A 15,628-nucleotide genomic window follows, 5' to 3' on the forward strand; every position below is an offset into this window, starting at 1 on the left:
TGCTATTGATTCATGAATTCCACAAATGCCACAGAGAAGCTGCAGTGATCATTCTCCATCAGTGCCTCACAGCCTTATACTGAAGCAGCAACCTCACTGCACTCTTGTGAGTGACCAGGCAGAGCATGAGAGAAAAGAAGCCAGCACCTTTTATATCAATTCCTTTTTACATGCCAAGCCACAGGTTTCACTCTCCTCAGCACCAGCAAAGCTCAGCATTACTCTCAGGACACCACACGATCACAAGCAAACCAGTGGGTCTCCACAGTCTGCAGATAATCCATTCCTGAACTCCTGTAGAGGAGATTAAAAAGACTAGAACCCAGAATGGCAGACGTCACTCCAAGTTCCAGCACTGTGCCTATATGTCAAGCAAGTGAAAAACAACCATACTGAGCTATCACCAGCACTTCTAACACAGCTGGTTCCCCTGCAGTTTCTTTTCTCCTACATACCCAGCTTGTCTCAGCTGCAGTCCATGCAAGCATCTGCCCAGCAAAAGTTGGTCAAAATGATGACACCCCTTGTTGGTTGTTTCTGGACAGCCTTTCCCTCTGGTCTGTATATGTGTCACATGGTCATTATGTGCAGACTGTAAAACAATGCATGTAAGCTATTCAGTGCTTGTCAGGGCCTTTCCTTACATCTGATGGCTTAATTTTCAAGCCAGTACATTTTTAACATGATTCTCTTTGTCTTTTTTTTTTTTTCCTTTTCTTCTATTTTACTTCTCAATGTAATGTATACTAAAGGTACAAAGTGAGCAAGAAGTAGGAAGAGCTTTTAGTGAGAAAACCAACAATTACTTCTAAATTTCCATTACCAAAACAGAGATCAGTAGGTTTCAAGTCTTCCTCTGCCACAGTGCTTAGTTGCAAGACAGCAAATCTGTGACCACAGGTTCTTTGTATTTTACTCACTGTATCTGTCCATCTGAGGATTATGAAAAATCCTCCCACGTCCTCTCAGTGTGTGAGCTCCCCAGCAATCTCAGTTCTACCTACCCTAGGTTAGCAATACCTTGCTCCAGAAGCACCCCTTAATCTTCTGTGTGTGTTCTCTTCTATGTGTGTTACCCACACCATAACCCTTTGAATATGTATGTGCTTATAGTCAGGAAATTACAAGCAATTACCTGCTCAGCAGCAAACAGGAAGTCTGAAATCTGGAACAAAGCTGATCTGAGCTTGTGCTACAGACACAGTGGCACTTGAATCTGTAATTCCTTTCTTCCACGTGATATGACAATGAAACGGTTTAGCAAGCTTTGGCAAATGCTCACTTTGGAAAAGGATTAAATAAAAAGGAGAGGCAAAATAGAGCCTAAATTATTTATCTAAAAATGAAATGCTTCAAAATATATAAGTAGTTTACTTTGACCAAACTGTACTGCGGTGTTTCTTGTTTGCTTTTGTTCTGGTTCTTAGTTTTTGTGAGTGATCTCTGTGTAAGTACTGTGCAAAAGCACGGGTGGGTGCCTATAAGCAGGAGTGGTATGATCAGCTCTTAAGAGTATTTCTCGGATCCATTAAAGAATGTTTCTTACAATTTATTTTATTGATAAATATTACAATTTTGAGCTGAGATTATCTGTGGTAGATGTCTGCCTCACGTCAATATTTGAATTTTTCCTTTAATTTTTCTTTTAGATCAGTAACTCCCAAGAACATTTTGCTAACACCAGAAAGCGTGGGCAGTCTTTTATTTGAAAAGACATATTTTACACCAAGGGGTTGATATATGGCAGCACTTGCTTTTCTGATAGTGCTGTGCTGTGTTGAGTCCCACCAATGCTTGGTCACTCACTCTCTCATTAGCAGTCTAGCTGGAGAACAGATGTGAGTCAGGCTTGATACTGATGCAGTCATTAATTTTGACCCTTCGTTAAAAGAGACTTGTGCACGGCCATATGCATTTTTTCTTTTTGAAGAAAAGTCAGTTAAACCGACTGACAGGTACCACCTAGACACACAGGTTTATATGTGTGGGCAGTACAGTTTCTACACAGTCTATGCCATACAGACCAGAAGCGTGGTATAAATCACCCATCAGAGCAAAAGCCCTTTCTTCCTTCTGCAGTGAAAAATGAGAAACAGCACAAGAAGCATTTCACGTGAGTAAACTGAGGGTGCTATTACTTCTTTGTGGTAACATAACTGAAAGCCACACAAGCAAAACATGTATTTTAAATTAACACGAAGATCAAGTTCACAGAGTGAAAGTGAGCCTGCTGCAGTTGAAAGGTACTGCTTATTACAGAGCCGTCCTTGCAGCACAGCAACCTGAGCTCACATCCACTCATGCAGAGTAGGCACACCTGGTATTGCTCATGCACAGGTGGAGCCGTTCGCTGTTCCCCAAAAGAATTGACAGTTCAAGACCTACTTTCCTCTCTCTGACAGAAGTTACTAACAGAGTGCTCAAAGCAAAGGGCACACTGCTTATTTTATGATACCATTCTTCAGTGTTCTCAAACATGAGACTGTGGGCTTTGCCATGATTTCAGATATTATCCGAGAAATATATTTTGTTTTCAGATAAATACTTAGCAGCTTGGTCTGAGTACTAGCCATATTTACATTTTAACCACCAACCTTATGTTATCATTTATGTTTATTTCATGTGAATTAGTTTTCTCTGAACTGAGTGGCAAGGCAAACTGTAAGAAATGCATGGCAGACTTTTCCCTGAGAGACCCAGAGATTGCCTTCAGTTTTTCCCTACCAAAAATGTCCACTAAACAAGCTTTGAGACTTAAGCAGTAACAGAAAGTTTTACTTAGGACACAGCAAACACCCAGCTACAGACTTATTCATTATTACTACTGTAACTCATTACAACTTGCCAGCTTATCCTAGGGCATCATGCAGAAGTCCATCTACATCACCTTAATGTGCACGACATCCTCACAGAGTCTGCTGACCAAGGCCTATGTAGTTCAGAAGTTATCTTTAATCTGGTATCTAACAATCCATCACTGAGATAAGCAGGTGCTTTTGTCAGTACTTTAGAGATGGGGAGCAATGAATAGAAGCATACAGTACTATGCAAATAATTGACAATTGATAGAAGTGATAGAAGTGACAGTAGTAACAAAAAACTCCCCACAAAAAGGAGTTTTCTCCAGCAGAACTTCTCACTTAAGTAAGGATCCCATGGACAAGTAAGGCTGATATATGCTAGCTACTCCTTCAGGCCCTGTGTTTATTCCTTGTCATGCTGCATGGATGGCATGCTCTAGGACATGCCAGATGGATGGCATACACTAGGACAGACTGGCACTAGAATAGAATTGGTACCAATTCCTAGCATACAAGGAGCATCTCCCTCATTCCTCAGTTTCTCTCCAAAGAGGTCTCTTTGTATGTGGTTCAGAACTATGCTCCCATTAATGGCCAAACGCTTCTTATCTGGAAGAAGGCATCAGCAGTGCAAATGTAGAAAGACTTATTTTGTCAGCACTTTGCAGAAGAGTTGGGGAGGGGCTGGTAAGACAGGAGCATTTTCAATGCTCAATGAAGGATATGTTTCTGCCATCAGCTCAGAAAAAGAATGCTCTCTTTTAGATGAAACAAGATAAGGAAAGACTCCTGTCCCATCAGAGCTCTGCTGCAGGGGTTATCAGCTGCAGATCAGCCCTGTAAGGAAAGGCTGAGCAAAGAAGGTACAGGGGGTCCAGCTCTGCAAAAAGGCATGGACTGGAAGCTCTCCAGCTTCAGCAGCCTGACTGCAGCTGTGAAATGAGTCTAGAGTAAAGCAGCAGCACATCCAAGCTAGAGAGCAAGCAGAAAGCAAAGACCTAGGTTTGGGTTTAAATGGGGACTCCTGTCCCATTTGTGAGTAGAGGTTCAGTCAGGGCTCCTGGTACCTGTTAGTGCTCCCTGAATCCAACCACTGCAAAGGGCAAACTAACTGTGCAGGGATGAGCTTCATTAAATCTGCTTAGAAGTCTGGTTCATTTGCTGCATCTAGATTTACATACAGTGCAGTCACTGTTAGGGACTGTAATGTAGGCATATCTACAGAAATGGGAGAGAGCAGATGGTGTGAGTCCTGCATCACTATGGTAGCCACAAAATATATTGTTTCCTGTAGGACTGTAAAACAGGCTGCATGTCACTCACAGCTACCAGTGAGCAAGAGTGTCTTGTTCTGAAAGGCAGTGCTTACAATGAGCACAATACTATAGTTTGCTTGCATCCAGACCTTCACTCAATTGAGTCTTGCTTGTATTGGTTTGTTCTTCCCTAGGATAATAATGAGCCTGGAAAGAGATCTACACAAATCTGTGAATAAATTAAAAATCTACAACTTCTAGTCTGCTCAACAGTGCAAAAATATCTACTTGCTGAAGTAATTTTGGTGATGGGGGACTGCCCAGTGCCAAATACTCAGTCTAGAGTTGCAAATGTTCACAATATAGGTGGTATAATGGCAAAATAATAGGACTTGCTTAATCTTCACTTACTGCCACCCGTCTTCCTATCAAAAGGCTGGCTGGACCTATGTTTATTGTTACTACGTGTGGTGTTTCCACTCATGCACATGCACTTTTTCCTATTAAGTAGTCTGCTTAACACTTGTGCATCGGAAGGTTATCTTACACTGCATCAAGTACTGTTTATTCATTTCATGTGTTGCCTGGTAATGTCATCAAAACGCAGTATGTTATGAAACTGGGCAAGCACCAGCAACTCTCTAAACCAGTGAGTCTCACGTCTTGCAAGTGGGTAGCCCATTTCACTAGGAAAAATACTCAGTTATGAAACTCCTTTACATACTGCCTCAGAGATGGATTTGAAAATCACCTGGATTTGCAGTGTATGTATATGGGAGTATTTCTGTAAGAGGAAGAAAAAAGCATGAGAAGAACCTGAATGAGAAAGGTTGAGAGCCCATGCATGAATAGCAGTGCAGGATTATATTTATGTGAGGTACTGGTAAGGTCTTTGGTGTTGTCCCCTGCCCACTTTCTGTGATGTTTCAGATGTATCAGCAACTTAGTTGAGGAGTGTCACTGTCTATTGATCATGCATTTTACTCCAGATAAATAGCTTCAGTTCTTTTCAGGATCACAGATTGAAAAGAGTGAGAAATTACAAATAGAGGTGAAAACAATGTTAGAATTGCTCATATTTGCTGTCATGTGAGCTACAAACAACCTCAGCAAACAAATCCCTTTCTCCATGGAATGGGAAAAACACACAGCCCGTTCATGTGCACTGCACTGAGAGGCAACTTTGAACTCAGCTGAATACTGAACTTTGAGAACAGTGAGTCAAATCACAGCTGTCAAGTGCATCCAAGATAACACAAGTACCTCCTTATAGCAAACTCAGTTTTGCTTATTTCATGTTTTGTGCCATGGCAGGAAGCAGTGATTCTCATGATGCTAACTGTCTTTTCTGATTTAATGAGGAAATTTCCTTAAAAAGTTTTTTCTCGTTTGTCTTGCTTAGTTCTCAGATGAAGAATGAGTTTACTTTTAGATAAAGATGAATCTTTACAGCAGTCTCAATGCAGCAGTTACATTTTAATTAAATGCTTTCATTTAAATGTTTTATTTTAAAACAACGATGACCAGTCATTATGCTATACCTAATTCAAGTAATTACACTAGATAAAAGTCATATAGTACTGCAGACTTTCTCCTCAAGCTTTACAGGAAGTAGAACTTCAAAAATACTTTTAAAAATACAAACCCCGCTCCCCTGAACAAATTAATCTTTCACTTTGTGGTGAATAACATATTTCCATCCTAAAACATATTTCTGAAAGAGGGAAGTGTTATCTGCTTTGGCTGCAAGGCAGGGATGACTGACCAACTCACGGTCTCTTTTTTTTAATCTACTGAAGTTACCCACAGGTTAAATGTACATCATCAAAACAATATAATCTTACAGACTGGATAGTGAGGAAAAACTGATAAGGATTATCTGTTTTGAAACATTTTGAAATAAAGCAATAGGTCAGTTTGCTGTGCATTCTAGATTAACCTGTAGACAGTTTTCTTCTCTAGAGAAAAGGTAACACTTATCTCTTTCTGCCAGAGTAGCTGAAAAAGTTAGGTGGACTGCAGGTAAGTTCAGTGGGAGAACCATACAACACAAACAAGATATTCCTTGAAAAGTCACTTCTGATCTGTCAGCGTTTATGGTGAAACAAGATCTTACCACATGTTTATCAGCACAAGACATCAGCCAGGGAGAAAATAGGCTGGTGAATTTGCATAAGAATTATTTCCCCACACTGTATGAATGACCCACTTTATTAGGCAAAAAGTCCATTCTGAACGTGGGTAGCAGTGCAGGAAACCTTATTTGTATTTGGTGATTTGGATCACAACAGTGTATAACAAAATGATTTTTTGGGAAGAAAACTGCTGTACTCCTGCCACATGTTTACTGACAGAAATGGCATTCATTAGTGAACAGCTTATCAGAAAAACCAGATGCTCTTTACAGAGCTCCAGTCATAAGATGCCATCACAATCAAAGGGCTCAAGGTTTTGAAAACCATTCCCAAGCGGAAAACTTAATACCCTCTTTTGGCTCATCAAAACTAGAGTTGCATTTCCTGGATTTTAATGCTGTTTCATTCTACATCATGATTTCAGCATTTTCTTCCCAAATAGCTGCTACAGCAGTTTCTAAAGAAAGAACAGAGCAGTGTGAGACAACATGTCATTTCTACTGCCCAAGTCATCATTTTTGAGCTTCTAACTCACTGCCTTATTCACATTGCACTGGAGAGATGCAAATTTCACATCATCACTTTTATTCATCAATATGTACATTATGTTCTGAGCGGATTAAAACATAAAAACAAACACTGCAGCTACCAGAATGATACTATCTTGTTCTTTTTTTCTTTTTTTTTTTCATCTGAAATGTTCTCAGTAGTACTGAATTCCCATATGAAATGATATTTAGAGTTCCACCCCATCTTCTGTACCAGACAGGCCTCGTTGATACAGGTGAAACAAGCAGGGCTGATTCTTATCCATATATCAGCATCAGAAAAAGATAAACTGTTCAGATTAGCAAGTCTACTCACCAGAGAGAAGACAATTTGTTCTCAATTTCCAACACACGCACCTGGAACATGACATCAGCATTATATGTATATAATGCAGGTAGCCTGGGAATTTGGGCCTTTCTGCTGGCACAAGCTGTTTTTACAGTCCACTGGCAAAAACAGAAGGTCACAGAATCTGCCAGTGGCAAAGTTGGAAGAGATATCTATACTTCCAGCCTGTCCTGATCCCTACAAATCGATTCTCTTCCCTTTCTCAAAAAGTGGCAAGAACAGCACCATGAAACTAGGAAAATCCATTCTGTACACTAAAAATATAATCAGGAAATTTGTTCAATAAATAAATAAACGGGGCTTTCTGAGGTTAGAATAGAGATTCATTTAGACTTTGCTACATCTTGATAAAACTAATTATAACTGAATGATTTTGCACCTAAAATGACCGTCCTAGATTAGATTCAGCTAACAAATAGCCCACGTAGCTGCTCACTTACTCCCCTCACCCTGAGTGGGACAGGGGAAGAAAATAGAACGGGAATCAGAAATCTCATGAGTCAAGAAAGAAACAAGAAGATTCCTTATGAATTACTGTCATGGGCAAAACAGACTCGATATGGGAAAATTATTGTCAATTGATAAAAACATGTGGCTAGTAGGAAACAGGAAGAAAATATTGAAAGAACAACATTTCTCCCTACTTTCCTATCCTCAACTTCATTGCTGACCCCTCAGCCCCCCTAGAGGCAGAGGAGGGATGTGGATTGCAGTCATTAAACAGCAGTGTAGCTCTCTGTATTTTGGACACACCTGATCTTCTGTAGCTTTGAGGAAATTATGAGTTTCTTTTTTTAATATAGTCTCCTTTTCCCACCTATAGCTCTCTGGTTTGGTTTTGTTTTGCTTTTCTGGAAAAATAGACAATAGCACAGAAGATCCTAAAGCTGAGAACACATAACTTCTCTTAATCATCTGCAGATTAGTTTCATCACTGCTACACCATTCACTACCGTGTTTAAGTCTGATCCTGGGAGGAGTGTATAGATATGTATAAAGGGTGTTTCAAATGCCATGGGAAACTTCCTCTTTATCTAAAAAAAATGAGATACTGCCAGTACTCATTCTCTGTGGCCAGAAAACCCAGGCTTCAGTAGAGCACTTTTCTAAGAAGGCAGCTGGTTTTTAATCTGAAGACGTTGAGGCATGGGAATCATTACTTCCTACAGTAGTTTGTTCCAACAAGTGAGTCATACTCACTTTAAAAAAAAAAAACAAAACCAAAAAACAACCATGTCTGATTTACGGTTTGAATTTGACTGGATGTAACTTGGTGGGTGTTGCTTCTTTTTCACTCAGTTAAAACATCCTTTAACACCTGCACTTTTCCTTTGTACGTTTCCCGCATATTTGCATGTTGACATCAGATTAAATTTAATCTCCTGTGTTTCCACTTACATGGTTCTTTGTATGCTACTGTAGTTATCTCTCCAAAGGATTAGAGCTTCCAGAAAAGCATTTCTTGCTATAATTGAGGAAATGAATGTGTACAAGTCAGGACAACCTGATCACTTATTTCATACAGGTTTCTTCATACCTTGAGACAAAATTCCAATGAAACTAACGAATTTGATAATATACAGCTTGTAAAATTTGGCCTTTTCAGGATGACATTTATTGATGAATATTCTTGGTCACTTCAATGGCAGTGATGAGAAAGAAAGATAGAAAGCCTTCATCTTTTCTCCCCTGAAGTTCCACTTAACCCTGCCAAAAGTTTTAAAGCAAAGATGATTTTAGACAGATATCTGACAGGTTTTTGTTTTACAAAAAATTGACTAATTTCAACTTTCAGTGACTACTGATGAATGTCATGATGGATCTCAGTGGAATTTCCATCGTTCAAAAATGATTTTGAACTGTGAGTTTACTGTGAATTTATCTGTGCTAAGTTGAACTTCACATAGGAGAGAGGCTATCCTAATAAATAAGAAGAACTGAGAGAAGTTTCCTCTCCAGTGTTCAAAGATACCATGCTGAAAATAACTATTCTGAATGGCAAACTTGAGATTTTGCTAATTCTATGTGGCAGTATAACTGGATTTGGGAAGCTTTTTTTGATTCAAAAGCATGAGTCTAGCACAAATATTTAAACAATACTGTAACCATCCTGAACATGAAAAGTCAGTTTGACTAAAACTCTCTATAGACAGCAACAATACAGACTTCAGTAAGGCCTTTCACATAATCCCCCACAACATCCTTCTCATTAGAAAGATATGGATTTGGTGGGTGGACTATTTGATGGACAAGAACTGACTGTGAGATCATACCCAGAACGTGGTGGTCAATGGCTCAATATCCAGACGGAGATCAGTGATGAGTGGTATCTCTCAGAGGTCAGTACGGGGACTGCTACTCTTTAACATCTTCATGAATTACATCACTGAGATCAAGTGTACCCTCAGCAAGTCTGCAGATGACATCAAGCTGTATGGTATAGTCAGCATACCCAAAGGATGAGGTACCATGCAGAGAGACCCAGACAGGCTCGAGCAATGGGCCCAGGTTAACCTCATGATGTTCAACAAATTGAAGCGCAAGTTCGTGCACCTGGGTCATGGCAACCCCAACAATCAAATATTCCTCAGAAGCTGGAGGTTGTAAGGATGGAGCACATAAAGGACCCAGGAGTACTGTTAGATGGCAAGATGGACATGCACCAGCAGTGTGCTCTTGCAGCCCAGAAAGCCAACTGTATCCTGAGCTACATCCAAAGAAGCATGGCCAGCAAATCAAGAAGTGAACCTGCCCTTCTACTCTGCGCTGGTGAGGCCTCACTTGCAGTACTGAATCCAGATATGGAGTCCTCAGTACAGGACAAATGTGGACCTGTCAGAATGTGTCCAAAGGAGAGCCACAGAAATGATCCAAGGCATGGAACACCTCCCATATAAGGACAGGCTGAGAGAGCTGGGGCTGTTCATCCTGGAAATGAGAAGGCCTGTGGAGACCTGAGAGTGGCCTCTCAGTATCTAAAATGGAAGCTATAAGAAAGAAGGAACAGACTCTTCAGCAGGGTCTGTGGAGATAGGAGAAGGCGAAATGGGTTCAAACTAAAAGAGGAGAGATTTAGACTGGATATAAGGAAGAATTTTTAAAATAAGGGTGATGAGGAGCTGGAACAGGTTGCCCAGAGAAGTGGTAGGTGCCCCATCCCTGGAGACATTCTAGGCCAGGCTGGATGGGGCTCTGAGCAACCCGATGTAGCTGTAGGTGTCCCTGTTCATTGCAGGGGAGTTGGACTAGATGACCTTAAGTGGTCCCTTCCAACTCAAATGATTTTATAGTTCTAAAATTGTATAAATATACACACCCGCACATACAATGCTCACTTCTGCATGCCTCGACTGCACTGTGTAAAAGCTAGCTTTCTAAAGGTACAGGAGATATTCAGATCCAGAACTGCTTTCAGTTCTTTATCTTTTTCCAATTGCAGAGTGAAATATGTAATGCATTGGAGTTCCTAATAAACTTAGTCTATAATTTCAGAGTGGCCTTAAAAAAGCTCTCATACATTAGCCACATGCCATCACCATCTGATACCTCAGACTTGAATCAAATGCTTCTCTTAGCTTCCTTTTTTCTTTCATCTTGTAATCATAATTTTCATTTACTTTCCTCCACAGCTGTACAGATAGCTGAAGTGCAAGACTGAAAAACAATCTCATCTCTCTTACAAGGACTACAACTCCAAACTGACATGCCAGGATCTACCAGACCATGGCATTTGACTCTCTCTACAGTTCATTGATCTCTGATTGTGTTTTTCTTGCTTTAACCTCCAACACTAGCCCTTCTGCAGCAGGAGGAAGGTAACAGAATAGCTTCCAGCTTTTAGTTTTCCTATGTTAAGAAGTTAAGAACCTAAATGTTGTTAATGCTTAGTGCATGTGGATTTCTAAATTCCAAAACAGATTTTAATAATATGGTTTGCAAATGAAAAAGCAGTGGAAAAACTATCCCAAGAAGTCCAGAAATTGCCTCTCAAGTCTTTCTTCCCTAAGGAAATGAAGACACCAAGTTTCATTCTCCTGAAGTCCACACCTTTAACCAAAAACTCCCAACATCACAGGACTGTATTATTTATATTTTTGTGACTCTGTCCACCAGAGGATTACACGGAGACTGAGATCCTGTTTGCATGCATGATTTCTTTAAATATTCAGCTATCTGGTGTTGGTAGCCTTATCTGCCTGAGGTTAGGACTGTTGTCATGGAACTCACCGCATTTCCCAGTGATAAATCAGGTGTCTGTTGCCATCCACCCAGATGGAAATCAAGGTGCATACAATGTGAATCTCAGTTGTTGCATCACACAGCAATGACCATCACAGCGGTGTGTTTCTCACCTGTCTCATTCCTCAAAAAGCTCTTGGTTCTAAAGAGGAGTCTTATTTTGGCAAAGGGTTGTGTGGCAGACAAGCAGACTTGTACCAAAGTATCTTCAGGGGAGAGGCAATGCCACAAGCCCAGAGACCGAAAATAGTGATATGGGGAATGAAATCCTCTGATCCAGATGGAGAAGAATAGAGTGAAGAATGCTCAGCATTTTAAGGAATCAGAGAAGTGAAACATCTTCCTGTTGAGAAAGCAGAGCCTTAACAGTAACTTATTTCAGTACAACCTCTTGCAAGATTTTCCTCCTGACTAAAGAAAAGAAGGGCTGACTCCAGTTTTGGATCTCCAGCACAGAGGGGAGCTAGGGCTCATCTGCAAGTTCCTGCTCACCAAACATCTGTCTCATTTAATCCGGTCCTCTGAGTCACTTCCTCCCCACTTTTCAGTCATCCGCCCTCAGTGCACTTCTCCAGCTAACCCAGTCTTCTTTGCACAATCTGGAGCAGGGTTCAAGGCGAGTCTTTCTGGGAGGTAGGCTACAGTATAACCAAAGCGTATCACAGGGTAAAACTCCTAGATATCTTTTGCTTAAGCAGGACTTTTGAGCTGGTTTGAATCACATGTTTTTAGGAATCTTAATGCTGGAAAAGAGCCACAACATTCCGCATCAGCAGAATTGTTCATATGTTAGTGATACCAGAGCTAGCTCCAAGTAAGCTGACATGCCATTGCGTTGAACACTCATCTCCACGGGGCAGCAGTTAGTTGCATGAACAAGTTGCTCTGCCTGGCGAGGTGCAGAACTGCTGACTCGTCTGTACCTCTTCCATTTCTAAAGCTAGCTCAAAGCTAGCTCAGGGTGTTAGAAACTGTGAAGTACGGACATTGCCCGCAGAAGGTTTCGAGACAGGAATCCAAGGAGACACAGGAAACAGAATTTCAGACTAGGCTGCAGGGAAGTGGTTAGCATACTTAGCTCCCCATACAGCACTCCTAGAAATACTTTGAAACAATGGGTAGAATTCTATTTACCTGCATATGTGTAAAGTGGGAACGATAGTTCTGAACTCGGAGTCAGGCCTTGTAATTTCAGTCTTGCTATTCAATGCAAGCTTCCCTGAAGGGAGAAGGACTCTGGGAATGTGGGCTTCATCTCAGGTTCACCTATGCTTCAGTAGGTGTTGTGTAAAAGAAACCATATTCTCAGCAGGACTTTCAGGTGTGTGGGTGTTTCCAGGAATAAACAACACTCAACCACAGAACAACCAGGAAGCGACTTTATAAGCATACCATGTCACTTTACTGCTACAAAATTTATAAATTTTATCTCCACAGCCAGCTATAATGCCATTGACTCGCCTTGTGGTGGGCTAGGAAATGGTGCACCGTATGCTAAAATGACAAAGCCTGCAATTGCAAGCATTCAGATGATCATATTTTGTGGGAGCCTGTCAATCACACTCCAGATAGACTGGACAAAGTTCTGTTTAAGTTCTAAACCAGAATACTAGGAGGAACAGACATATGGAGTAAAGTGCATTTGCAAGGTGGAGATAGAAGTTTTGCGTCTGCCCGTACAAGAAGTGAGACTATGCAATATTTATGCTTTCTTTTTCATACACCCTTATATTCAAAATTAATGTATTTTGTTGTGGAGGATGCAAATAAAACATAAGAAATTATTTTTCCTTCATTATAAATGTAACAAGTTCTAGGCTCTAAGACAGGTCATCAAAAGGCAGGAAATTCAGTGACAAAAGTGACATATACTTCTATCTTTGAAAGAATTGAAGTGTTTTTGATGCCTTATACATTGGGTAAGGCTGCTACATAACATATTCTAGCTTTGATTCCACTTACTTGACAAATTCCCAGACAAGACCATTGCATTTTGTTGCCAGAATGTGTGTACTTAGTCTGTAAGACAACTCTCTCAGTAGCACAGAGAACCACAACACTTTTCCAGAACCACTCTGAGGTTCAGAGATAATTGAATTTTCCCATATATGAGCAGCCTTGTGCTACGTGTATGGTTGCAAGATTTAGGGTCCTGAGCTGACACAGAAGGAGATACAACAGGGAGAATTCTCATGTGGAGAAAAACATGGAAGATCCACAAGATGCAGGCCAGCATACCAGTTTATAGCAGCTGTGGTTTCAGCACACTGATATTCATACCAGCACGGGGAACGAAATTCCTGAAAAAATTCCATTTCTGTCTGTATCTTGATAGTCATAATCCAGCCTTACACATCTCCATTTCTTATTGAACAAATGATTGGTGTGGAATCTGCTGTCAGCAAGGACTTCAAGGCTGAGTGAAACCACTTCAAACAGAGCAGATCACAGCCAGTGCCTTTGTCAAATAATATCTGATAACATTATGATAATTAACATAAAATGGTTCTGCAATAACCCACATTGAAAACCACAGGCAAAGGCCAAGTCTTTATGGTCTATACACAGAAGACAGGGAATGCTCAGACTTAAGGAAGACTGCAGTGGCTCCTCATGGTCCTCATGGCACCTTAAACAAATGAGCCTCTGCTGCTGTGTAGAAATGTGCATTCGCTATAAGTGTCTTTACAACTTAGGCTTCAGCCTCAGCTATTACAGTCAGTTTGTCCCTCTCTTTCTTCTCCTTTTCATCAAATACAACAATATTTCCAAACCAATGCAGCCAGCAATCCCTGATACCTCTCCCCCACTTCCATGCATTATTTTCCATCTAAGTCATCCTCTGTCCCACTCTGGCCTTTTTTGGGATTGATTCCTCTGTCATGGAATCCTGGCTTCCAATCTGTAACTGAGAGGACAGGAAGAAGAAATTCAGGATCCATCACTTCCTGTCGTAGAACGATGTTTTCAATAACATCTCACTGTAGACATGGCCGTTTCACATCCTATATTCTGTTGCCTGCAGCGGTATTTTCACAAGGGTAAAAAAAATCCCTGTGACTTTAGTTTCCAGCTTCTGTCATCCTCAGATTTCTGTCCTACCTTCTCCTATGAGGCCCCACTTGTTCCTGAACACCCAGGCTTGAAGCAGGAAGTTGTTCACAGGGCTTTCTAATGGCATCTTAAACGATACCTGCCTAGCAAAAGAACTCAGCTAATTTCTGGTTCCAAAGGAATTCCTGTTGGAATGGCAGAAATCTTTACTGTGTTCATTTAAACTAGGACTTTCATTATTAATAAGTATACTCTCTTCTAAAATCTCATCTAACCCAGTACATCTTTCATTCTTCAAGTATTTCTCTTCAAGCAGCAATCGTCCAGTTTGCCAAATATAGAACCATAACGCTGTTTGAGTTGGAAGGGACCTTTAAAGGTCATATAGTCCAACTTTCCTGCAATGAACAGGGACATCTACAGCTAGACGAGGTTGTTCAGAGCCCAGTCTGGCTTCCACATTTACACCACTTCAGTTTCACTTGGCCTTTGCATCAAGTTTGATCACTGTTTATTTCACACCTAAGGCCTCATACTGCTTGTATGTCGCCTAATTCCTTCTCCCACCTTTATCTTAATCTTGACTTAAATAAATGACTCCTCTTCTTCTCCAAGCCCTTATCTAGAATACAGCTATGTGTTATTTAGTCACATTTCTAGATCAGTGTTGAACAGTAAAAAAATAAACCAGGGTGTTATTATGAATAATGAAAACCTCAGCATAGTGAAAACCTCAGAATAGTGCAGAGAAATATCAGAATGTTACACTGAATTTAAAAATCAAGTGGGAAAAATCTATAGAACTCCTTGCCAAACAAACTTCTAGTCAATAGTAAGACTCTGGGACCAAGAAAAACAAATTTCTGCCTCGTCTGAATTTCTTTATATGGTCATTATCTTTTTGTTTTTTTGTTTTTTTGTTTTCTGGTTTTTTTTTTTACTTATTCACAAAAGACGTTGATGTCCAAAAGTGCTGTGCAGTCTTAGTTCCTGAAAACCTCAGCTTTCTGCTGACTTTGATCTGTTTTTTGTCTTCGCTGTTTTTGTCTCTGTCCTCAATGATAATTACTCTGACTTGTAATTTTTGGCAGCTGAAATCCTCTCTACTGCTGTCCTGCAGATGCCAGGGAAGTGCTGTGGCTTAAGGAAAAAAAATGAAGCTCTGAATCTGAAATGACTAAATCAGTGAGGAGGTGAAGAAACAGGAACAATGTTATCAAAAGAAAAAATACTATTCTGAAAAAAT

General features: G+C 40.4%; 1 protein-coding gene and 1 long non-coding RNA gene across 5 annotated transcripts in view; one reads left to right on the forward strand and one right to left on the reverse strand.

Annotated features, from left to right (window-relative positions):
• LOC128091231 (uncharacterized) overlaps positions 1-15,628 on the reverse strand; it is a 105,740-nt gene that overhangs the window by 11,739 nt on the left and 78,373 nt on the right. The window lies entirely within an intron of this gene.
• The window catches only part of CD200R1 (CD200 receptor 1), a 48,439-nt gene that overhangs the window by 11,683 nt on the left and 21,128 nt on the right, over positions 1-15,628 (forward strand). The window lies entirely within an intron of this gene.

The sequence above is a fragment of the Tympanuchus pallidicinctus genome, unplaced genomic scaffold, assembly GCF_026119805.1.
Source record: "Tympanuchus pallidicinctus isolate F22 unplaced genomic scaffold, pur_lepc_1.0 scaffold10, whole genome shotgun sequence".
NCBI classification, from domain to species: Eukaryota; Metazoa; Chordata; class Aves; order Galliformes; family Phasianidae; genus Tympanuchus; species Tympanuchus pallidicinctus.